This window comes from Anopheles maculipalpis, chromosome 3RL (genome assembly GCF_943734695.1).
Source record: "Anopheles maculipalpis chromosome 3RL, idAnoMacuDA_375_x, whole genome shotgun sequence".
NCBI classification, from domain to species: Eukaryota; Metazoa; Arthropoda; class Insecta; order Diptera; family Culicidae; genus Anopheles; species Anopheles maculipalpis.
The window spans coordinates 53,269,525-53,278,253 of NC_064872.1; the positions used below are offsets into that span (position 1 = coordinate 53,269,525).

The window sequence follows — 8,729 nt, forward strand, 5'->3', positions numbered from 1 at the left end:
AAGGACTGTTCGGCACACCCAGAAGATTAAATCGACAAGACAGAAAGGGCTGAAGCCAAAAATAAAGAAATCCAATACATATGATAAGATGTTATCAATTCCTTTCAGTCTCAATGCTTTGATGTTGTGCAAAGCTCCTTCTTTGTTTTATTTTTGACATAAAAACGGATTTCATCAATGCACTAATAAGCTGGGATTGTAATAACAGGCAGGATATATCTTTCTACATGTGGTTGGGAATATCGTTCTTGTCAGTATTATCATTTATAGATAAAAAAAATATTATAAAATACAAATTGATGCACTGATTCGTCGGCTAGATGCAGAATCTATGTGCCTAAATGTACTAAAAGAAATAGACATAATTGAGCACTACAACGCTGGCTGCTATTTATATGAGATACCTCCAAAACGTGGTTTTTGACCGCTTCAACATCATCTTCTGAGGACAAAAATCGTTGACCACGAATTTATTTTGTTGATACGAATTTATTTTCTTGAAGTCAGGGCTATAGGGCGGATGATCCATCGATTCGACGTTTTGACCGGTCAAATAAGCGATGGTGAGAGCTCGCATTGATGATGACCCGTCTTCTGTTGTTCGTTTTTCGAATTTTTCCAAAGACTTCTGGCAAACAAATTATGGTGTACCGTTCAGAATTGATCGTCCTGCGTTCTGCAAGTGGAACAGTCGCCTCATGACCAGTTTTGCTGAAGAAACAGGCGACCGTTTGCTTCGAAGTGCTACTTCCACGGATAACTTTCGTTGGATTTGGTTCGAGGTTGAAGACCCACACGGTCTTCAACCACGCGGTTCAACCATGACGATCTTATAAACATCTATTGATGCACCATGATCGTATTTTTTCAAAATTTCTTTTTTTTTAGCGATTGTAAACTTGTGCGGGCTCCAACGATAAGTAATTTTGTTTGCGGCCAGGAGTTTGAGCAAAATTGTGTTTATGCTGGTGGAAGAAATGCCCATAGATGCCTCTATCTCGCAGTATGTCACATGACGATCTTGTGCAATTAGATCTTTAAGGGCATCGATGTTTTCAGTCACAACGGATGTTCGTTTTTGGACGATCTTCTCGAAATTCGTCATTTAGCGTACGTCGGCCACGATTAAATTCATTATACCAATTTTTAACAGTGCTATAGGATGGTACTTCATCGCCATAGAAAAATTTGAGTTTACCAAAGCAAGTGTCAATTTCAATTTCAACAAAATCAATTGTCAGGAATTTCAACAAAAAACCCTGGTATTGATATTTTTTAAAGCATAATCTAGGCTTAACGTATTTGTAACTAACAAATCACAATTAAAACTATTTTATACTACGGAACCTTACACTAAAGAAATAGAAAAAAAAAGTTTGCTTAGAGCAAAAAGGAAGATAAAATATCAAATAAATAATTCACGTTTGTGCAGTCCTTTTCCTTGGCGTAAGGTTAATTCTTCTAAAATTATATTTACACTTGCAGTTTCCGATAAATTCAGCAATGGTTGGCCTATTTGAAATCATATGAATATCAACTGTGCTATACCACGGTGGTAGGTTGAGAATTCGATTTATACATTTATTTTGCAGTACTTGCAGTACTTCTTTATGCGTGACAGAGCACAGCCTCCCCATACGGGTGACGCGTATAGAACGATTGGTCTGATTATTGCTTTGTAAAGTAAAAATTATTCTTTGAGTTTAGTTTTGAGTTTTTGTTTATAAAACAGTAAAGTGATTTCATAACCTTTTCCCCGTTAATAAGTTTTTGCTCGGTGTGATTGTTAAATGTCAATCTTTTGTCTAAATAAACTCCTAGATATTGAGCATTGTTACTCCATGCAATCTCCGAGTTGTTTATTTTGAGATTCTTGTAAGGTTTTTTTCCTTTGACTAGTGAATCGTGAGAAAAATATCAATTCTGTTTTGTTTTCGTTGATTTTAAGCTTCCACGCGCTGCAATAGGCAATATATTTCTTGATTCCAAGGTTTAAGTTTCGCACAATAGCTGCGGGTTTGCGAGCGGAGGAGCTAATAGCAAAATCATCCGCAAATGCAAAACGTTTGACAGAATTGATTGAAGGAATATCTGATGTAAATATGTTGAAAAGTGACGGAGATAAAACACTATCTTGCGGCAAGCCCGCTAGGGGTTTAAAAGGATCAGAAAAGGAAGATTTAACTTGTACTTGACAATGTCGGTTTGAAAAGAAAGAGTCGATCAAACGGTTATCTTTTGCTGGAAAGTTCAGATTCATAAGTTTATAGATAAGTCCACAATGTCACACAGGCTTCAAACGCTTTTTCGAGGTCAAGAAGCACTAACCCATTTGATTTTTTGAGGAAACGTTTATTTTTCACTGTTTTTGTTAACCTGATTAACTGATCCGTAATTGACAAGTTTTTTTGGAATCCGAATTGATATTGCGGAATTAAATTCTGGGTGTGTACATGAGTGTTTAAGAGTTTTTCGATGAGCTTCTCAAAAATAAGCCTGCTGAGCAAGGCAGCTCAGCAGGCTTATTGGTCTATAATTCGTTAGATTACTGCGATCCTTATTGGGTTTTGCAATTGAAAATATTTTTGCTCTTTTCCAAGTTGCCGGAAAATAACTTATTTTATGGCAACTGTCAAACAATTGTTTTTAATGCTTGACATTTGTCTTTATCAGTCGAATAGGTTTTATTGTTCGACACTAACGTAGGTATAGAGTTTGATTCAGATTTCAAGTTTTTACCCAAGCTTTGTTTCGAAAAGATTTGATCTCGTTTTTTATTCCGTTAGCTAATTTATTATAGAGCATTTTGAACAGATGGTTTCTTCTCTCTCTATCTCTTTGCCATTTTCTTCTAACTATGTAACTTATTTTAATTTTTGCTAATATACAGTCTGAAAGAATAACCTTGTAATGGTCAGGTGTCGTTAGTGGGACTAATAGACTATGCGCTTTGTTAATCAATCTAGTGATAAACTTAATCATAGCATGGTTTATATCGCTTAAGTTAAGCGTAGTTACGTTAATCTTTTCATCTCAGAATTTCTCAAAACAATACCAATTTGCAAGAGAATAATCAAGTTTTTATTTCGAAAGCAACCGGTAGATGATCAGAGTCAAGGTTGGTGACTGTGTGCAGTGAGGTTAAATCGTGGAAATTATTGGTCAGTACAAGATCAAGTGTAGAAGGGGATCATTTTGCATCGTGTGGATAATATGCAGGACTTTGAGGATGAAAAATGGAAAAAAATCCTCTTTGAACTTCCTCAAAAAGGGTCTTTCCTATCCCGTTAGATCTTGCGCAGTTCAATAAATTATGACTGGCATTGAAATCTCCACAGATAATAAAACTAGGCTTCAGAGGCTGCATAGAGTTTTAATGTCATATCTGAAAGTATCGCAATCGGTATTTGAACCGGGGTTATAAATAGAAATTATGTTTAAATTAACAAACCAGGTCGTTATTGAGATACCTATCGGTAATATTAATATATTAGATTGCATCTGGCAACATTTCTTGTGGCCTAGGCCAGAAATATATGTAACAGCCCACGTATCCATAACGATCAGATCAGAAAATCAGCTCGTCAATGCACCACGTTAGGAATCAATTGCTGATACTGTACCCTAAAGTTGGGTCTCTTATGATAAGCTCTAGTACAGTTTAGGAATCTAATACTTTCTATTTTTAACTTTCAATTTAATCCTATTCCGCTCATAAAGACACAGAGAACGATATTACGCGTCTTTTATGTCATATTAAAAACGAAAACTAATCGTATGATTAAGACAACAACCATATCCAAACAACACAGTTTGGCTGTTTTTTCAAGCAGAAACTTTGGAAAACTATTCATTTTGTGCTAGAGAAAATATTTGCAATAAAAATATAACGCACCATAATGGGTCATAAAAGTTCGGTATGAGCATAACACACCGTGTTATTTGAATAAGAATTGGCGTTTTTTGCTTTCCAGTATCATACCAAATTCGACGGTTGGTTTTTCGTGCGCTCACGAGTCGACGTATCGCGCGCGCACATGTCACCAAGCACCCACCCATAACCGTGAAACCACTGAAACCGGCAAAAAGTCACATGGCAAGTTATGGTGTGCGAGCGAGCGCATGTTGTTCTGCTTCTCGATTTCTTCCAATTCCGATGCAAAAGAAAAACAAGAACCTTTGCACCGGATGGGATAGGAATTGGTTAAGTTATGTGAGATGGGGCCTGATCCAAACCGACGACTATTGGGACTATAGTGCTGTTGGACGAGCGCGCCTGTGGACCCCATACCAAACTCTACAGAAAACGATGGAATACGCGTCGAAAAAATGTGCAAAAAAAAAAACGCACACATGAATGAGAGACGCAGCAGCAAGTGTGGCAGCTTTCGCGACTGAGCCGGTATCAAGTTAATACCGTTACATGAACTAACCGAACGAATAGCCGTAAAAACAAAACCAGAAGAACCGAACGAAACAGCCAACCGATTTTCTTCCCCTACCGAGTTGGGTGGTAGCAGACCGGCCAGGCGCATGGGATGATCACGACTGCTGAAAAAGACGCACCAAATAAGTTGCACACGAGGGGGCAACAGTATTGAAAACAATGCAAAAAAAAACAAAAAAACGTTAGTACTAGAACATATTTGGCATGACAGACAAAAGAACATGATTGCGACAAATGATCGTACGTTGCATAAAATGCGACCAGAGCATACGTGGGTACGTTGACAAAAAGTGGTTGCATGTATCGGGGAATATTCGCACAAAATGGATTAATACTTGAAAAATGTCACTAAAACCCAAAGACAAGAGTGCAGACGGTAAAGGTTTTTGATTCTTTACTAACTGCTACAAAACTGCAAAGCCAAAGGATAATGCTACAATCAATTGCTGGCAAAACGCAAACATCTCCACGGCAAAATTGCACACATCTGAATAATCCCTGTTGAGGCGTCCAGAGAAGAGAAGGGCCAACCAAAATGGCCAACCCCCACCAGTAGTACTCTCGGTTGCATCAACACATCACACATACACGCTACGTGGCCTGAGATATGCGCTGGATAAAGACGAACCGTCTTCATAAAAGGAAATGGAAAGCGAAACAACAAAACGTCAACATCATTGGATTTTGTTTTCTCCCCTTTCAAAAAAATTTAAACCAAGTGCAGCATGCAGGACATGCTAACAAATGAAAAGGGAGTGGATGTGATTGCTTGCCCACAACAAATAAGATACACAAATTAGGAGGGGAACAACTAGAAAGATTGTTAAAAGTTATGCATTTCTGAATTTAATACGTAAGGTCGCTTAACACTAGAACTACCGCGATTTTGACGTTTGCAACTCTACCGCGTCCAGTTAAAATAAATATTTTTTTATGATCTGACTAATATCTTCATATTTTTTTAAATTTATTTTTTATTTCAATACACATTTGATTGATTGTTTCTTACAGGAAAATGCAAATGATAGCGTGCGGCGGACCAACTTTAGAGAATATCGCAAGCCGCTTATGAAATCCTCGACCACTGATATGGAAACCCCCAATACTTTAGCGAATTAGCACAAATAGACACAAAATCCTAACAAAATAGATACGGAAGTCGTTGCGATTGATATGGAAAATGTATACTAACCGGTTTGAGAGTTGAAAAATGTAAACAAGCTTTTTTACGTTAACATTTTTCATGCACAATTAATACACGTTGCAATTTTTATAATGTTTGCAGTACATAACAATTCACAAAAACATATTATATTTATATATTTGATAAAACTGTACGCAGTGCGCTTTCTAGACGAACATAAAATATTGTTTGTGCCTAAACGCTGAACGGTTTTTGAACGCATTTATATATACACACTGGTTCAAATCTCGAATACGACTATTAGCATGCTTTTGGGATATGGTTTTTTAAAAATATTTCTGTCGTTTGATGTAAAAACCAAATGCTTTTTAAATTATCTGGTATTTATTTGGTTTTCGTGCTCAGAAACTAGGTAATTTAAAAAAAAAAGTAAAAAAGTTTGTTTACATTTTCGACTCTTCAACCGGCTAGTATACATTTTCCATTTCAATCGCACCGGCTTCCGTAACTATTTTGAATGATTTTGTATGTATTTCTGCTGATTCGCTAAAGCATTAGGGGTTTCTATATTGCAGTTGTCGAGGATTTCATAAGCACTTGCGCTATTCTTTAAAGTTGACCCGCCCGCGTAAAATACACCAGCATTGAAAAACAAATTGATCAAAGCATCATTGTACTGTAGCCATGTTACTTATAAAATTTTTAAATCATACTTTACTTGTTATACATTATATATAATCTTATAATTATTCTGCAAGGACCCGACGTCTGTCGTTTATCCTTATACCGACATAATAGGGCTTTAGAAGATCCGGATCGGTTGGTTAGATCCTCGTACAGCGTATTGCCATTGATTTGGCACGAAACACTCGATACTTACACCAAAGAAACAATGTACCAGAGCTTCGGATCGGATTCGGAGGATCGATCCAAGTTCAATTTGTATTTTTGCCAGCAACATTTTCATTCTTGTTTGTGTAACGTTAGTTAAACTTTTTGTGAGGATTTCGCATTGAAGTACGCTGTTCATCGTCCCACAAATCACTAGTTAAAATGACTGGTTAAGGTAGATTTGCTCATGACGTAACTTAATATCCTTATTTGGTTAGATTTTTAATTTTTTAATTCATACAAATGAACATCCCGTGTTAAACGTGTAAAAGTCATGCATCAACATCGACAGAATTGTTTAACTATGAAGAATAAATTCACTTGAAAGGGATAAAACCAATCAAAAAGACTGGTCCGGTAATTCTAGTGTTAAAAAGGGAAACTTCTTATTGCTACACTAGTGTGAATAAGGCTTTTGCGATGTCATAAAATTGTTCTAATAACATGACGCTTCATAATTAGTCGCTTTGTCCTGGTCATTTCTGGCTCATGGCCCGGAGTCAAGGAAAACTGTTTTCGAGGGAGATGGAGACCAGAGGCCAGAAAATAGAATTAACGTTCAGCGAGTTTAAATAAGATTTCCAAGATTGTACAAAAAAAGCCAAGATTCAAGAACACAAGTACATATGGAGGGACATTGGATGTATAAATTCTGATTTTATATTCGATCGGAGAGTAAGCATGCAAGTTAAATTATCGGGACATCAGGCTTGGTCCAGTTTTGCCTGCTGAAATATTTAATTGCTCAACTTCGAAAAGGCTTCAGAAGTTTTTTAGCAGAAGAAGACCAACAACATTCTGCAAAACCTAAGTTTGATAAGGCTTACAAATAAGATCCTTTCTGAATATGATGTGAGCGATATTAATGCAAAGATGTTTTATATACCACTGTTTGTTAATTTTAGTGTATTCTTGCTCATCCGGATCGCACAATATAATCGACCGAAGGTTTCACCAGGTATTGCTTGATGGTCCTGTGGACAAATTTCGACTTAACTTCAACAAGAGACTTTAGCAGACTGAATAAGTTCACAATACAGAAACAAACTCTTTTTTGCTATATCCCAGTACTCGATAGCAAATAGAAAAATGGATTATTTTAACCTATCAGCCTAATTTTATTCACAACCACAATATCAAATGCCCTCGCTATTCCTTTGGATTTCCTAAAAGGTGCGTGCTTCCTAAACACTGTAAAACACAGTCATTTACAACATCAGAAACATCAACTAGATAAGCATCGTTTCTAATTCAACGCAATAAACTCACACATAACGACAGCAGCAACCAGAAGCTTTGATTCCCTAACTTTGTGCGCATGATGACGCACCGTTTGAGCGTATGTCATCGGTTCGATTTTACATGCTGAAACTTATCGATCACATTGTTGATAACAAAGCGAGCGTGCAACTGGTAGTGGGTATGATAATGGTTTTTGTAAACACAGCAACAGGTCGCTAACCTTATCTAGGGACAGCAAAAAAAAAGCGACTCACACGAACGATGTGTCAAAAAATATATTCAAATCACCCGTGTGCGTACGGTGCGTAACCACAAACTCTTTGTATTCGATTTAATTAATTGTAAACATCAGAACATCTATTTTAGGACAACAAATCAGTCTCAATTAATCTAGTTTCTGCACTATGAAAACCACAAAACCGTTTTAAAAAGCTAGAAAAGATTTATTTTTCCACGTTTGAATCAATCACCCCGCGCTGTGTCTATTCGCTATGGGGGGCAAAAAGAAGAAAAAAAAACTGGACATCCGTCGTGAGCTTATGCGATAACAACGTAGTAGCTCGCTTCCCGGTCACAAGAGGCGTATCGCGCTGGTTTGGGTTTGTAAAAAAAAGCAACAAAAACGCACACACAATCGACAACAAATGAAACAAAGGCCAATGCATAAGAGAGTGGACGCACATGCATCTTTGTCGAAGCATAGAGGGCACATTCCACTACTTGCGGCAGAAGAAATGTGACCATTTGAAAGAAACCGGCCAGTGTTTGTGTGTCGTTTCCTGATATCGGTGTACGGCACAGTACGCGAAAGATTTCTTCCCCTAAAAGTGGATCAAGCGCGCGAGGCATTCATCATACGCTTCCCAGTCCTAAGATTGGTGATGACAATGGCCACCATACACCAGCATGCGCCATCGAGCAGTATGTCAGAGGCACTGTGGACACGCGAAGGTTGGAAGAGGGGCCCCCCACTGTTGTAAGTAAAGGAAAGAAAGAAATAAAAAC

The 8,729-nt window shown here is 37.4% G+C and overlaps 1 protein-coding gene across 1 annotated transcript in view; it reads right to left on the reverse strand.

Moving 5' to 3' along the window:
• Window positions 1-7,450, reverse strand: part of LOC126561980 (poly(rC)-binding protein 3) — a 58,472-nt gene extending 51,022 nt beyond the window's left edge. Inside the window, exon 1 of the mRNA XM_050218377.1 lies at window positions 7,441-7,450. The gene's annotated coding sequence lies outside the window, so the exon portion shown is untranslated. The remainder of the gene's footprint in view (window positions 1-7,440) is intronic.
• Between the last annotated feature and the right edge of the window lie 1,279 nt (window positions 7,451-8,729).